Source organism: Tupaia chinensis, unplaced genomic scaffold, assembly GCF_000334495.1.
Source record: "Tupaia chinensis unplaced genomic scaffold, TupChi_1.0 Scaffold000213_1, whole genome shotgun sequence".
NCBI lineage: Eukaryota > Metazoa > Chordata > Mammalia > Scandentia > Tupaiidae > Tupaia > Tupaia belangeri.
The window spans coordinates 658028-660591 of NW_006159688.1; the positions used below are offsets into that span (position 1 = coordinate 658028).

Genomic DNA, 2564 nt, shown 5'->3' on the forward strand with positions numbered 1-2564 from the left:
CAATGCTATCGACACTTCCTATTGTGATATGCCCTGACTCCTCAAATTGCCTGCATTGATGAATTCCAACAATGACCTGGTCACTACACTGTGGGTTATACTATTGTTTGGGCCTTATACTGTCATCTTAATGTTACTGAGGTCTCGGGCAGGGAAAGGCAGAAGGAAAGTCATTACTACTTGTACCTCCCATATCACGGTGGTGGTCACTGTGGTGACCCTGCATTTCGTGCCCTGCATTTGTATCTTTTTTTGATAATATTAATAATTATGTATTACTACATCATTCATTGTGGCAAATGTACCACACTATTGATAGCATAAAATGTTAATAATAAGGGAACTAGTTGAAGAAACAAGAGAGACAGAAGTTACTGTGCTGGAACCAGCAGATGGCATAATGGTTACATCATTGTACTCCCATGTAGCCGACTACAGTTCGAGTTCCAGACCTGGCAGCTCAAAACTCACACTGGGCACATGTGCCTGTGTGCCCTAAATTCTGAGAGGAGAATGGAGGAGAAGGGATTATGGTGTGGCCATTCCCCCTGGGGCATATTTTTCTGTCTCTCTGTCTCACTCTGTCTCTTTCATGAGTGCATGAGCCCTACAGAAAAAGAAGAAAAAAAAAAAAAAACTCTAAAAGAAAAGTTATGACCGCAAAGGTGGCAGAGTCTGAGCAAAGGAAAAAGATCCCTTTGGTTCCAGAAAATCTCCTGAAAAAGAGAAAAGCTTATCAAGCCCTCAAAGGCACCCAAGCAAAGCAAGCACTTTTGGCAAGAAAAGAGCAGAGGAAAGAGAAAGGGCTCAGATTTTAGCGACTGGAATCATTCTTAAATGACTCCTGGCAGCAGAAGCGTGACATGGTACGTCTCAGATGACTTGAAGTGAAACCTCATGCCTTGGAAATGCCCGATAAACATTCATTGGCCTTTGTTGTGCATCAAAAGGACTGATGGGGTGAGTTCAGTGGTGCAGAAGACCATCGCGAGACTGCATCTGAAGAAAATTTTCAGTGGTGTTTTTGTCAAAGCCACTCCTCAAAGCCTAAAAACACTGCAAATAGTGGAACCTATGTGACCTGGGGATTTTCAAATCTGAAATATGTCCGGGAACTCATCTTGAAACATAGGCAAGCCAAGGTCAAGAATAAGATCATCCCTCTAACAGACAACACAGTGATTGAGGAGCATCTAGGGAGGTTTGGCCTCATTTGTTTAGAAGACCTCATTCATGAAATTGCCTTCCCAGGGAAGTATTTGCAAGATATCTCATGTTTCTTGTGCCCTTTTCACCTTTCGGTGGCCCGTCATGCCACCAAGAACCAAGTGGGCTTCCTCAAGGAGATGGGCTCACCGGGCTATCGGGGTGAATGCATCAATAGCTCATCCACCAGCTGAACTAGATCCAGAATCCCTGAAAGCACAGTGTGTTGGAAGGTGTGCTTTCAGCTTTTTTAATGGTATCTTCAAAGAAGATTATCGTCTGGTCCAATTTCAGAAAATGGAAAGGAAGAGTCTTGAAAACACAGTAGTTTATGTTCATAACAGAAACCCCTCATCACAGCCGAGTTGCAAAGAAAAATTCCAGCATTTCCACGTTGGCTGCTGCCTTCTCTGACATTCAGCATGTGCCACGGAGGAGGGAGCTCTGCTTCATCACATCTGTCCTGGGCTTTAATGTTGGTGAATGAATAACCCAAATGTGTACGAGTTTCCCCAAGACTCCCATAGGAGTGGACCAAGCCTGGGGCATACTTGAAATTGGAGGTTTCTAGACTTTTGTTTTGAAAAAACTTAAAATACAATTTAAAGAAGCACAAAAACAAATGCTTGGTGGTTCTACCATGAGATTATGTCCAACTTATTGACAGCTCTGAGAGTTCTCAGACTTAATAGCCCTAGTGTGTCTGATGACTTTTTTGTCTAGCCTGTAGCTTTCTTAGTCTTTTTGTCTATCTCAGCATCTGAGAAATTCCCTTTGTTAATAACACACATATATACCAAAATTTTGCCTGAATGTTTCATAGTCCTGCTGTTACCGGGATTGGTCACCAGGCCAATGATATAGCTAGTCTCCTGGTCCTGTGGCTGGTAGAATATACCTTACCAAGACAACTTTTCCCTTCAATCCTATTTGCTGTTTTCTCTTAGAACACAGGCCGGCCCCCCTCCGGGGGCGTGCAGCCGCGCGCCGAATGGCCGGCCCCCCTCCGGGGGCCCGGCCTTCCTGGCCACTCCGGCACTGGATGGCCCGGAGGCCGAAAACAAGGATGAAGAACTTGCAACTTGAGAAGATGATGGTTACCAGCCCTGCATTACCTCAGGGGAAAACAAGAACTACTCTGCCATTCTTAAGGAAACCAGATACCCAAGGACAACTCACACTGCAGATCCCCACAACACCATTCCTGGTAACTACAAGATGACTGCTGTGCCGCATCAGTTGATAATCATCCCTGCGTACCAGAACTGCTTTCCTGAAACTGCATTCCCTGGAGACTCACCTACAATTGTGGATCTGCAGGAGACCCTCCCTTAATCCAACCCTGAATAGAATCTATG

At 44.8% G+C, this 2564-nt stretch overlaps 1 pseudogene; it reads left to right on the forward strand.

The window, feature by feature from the left end:
• The first annotated feature begins 653 nt into the window (after positions 1-653).
• On the forward strand, positions 654-1405 carry LOC102484016 (60S ribosomal protein L7-like 1 pseudogene; annotated as a pseudogene).
• Positions 1406-2564: the final 1159 nt, after the last annotated feature.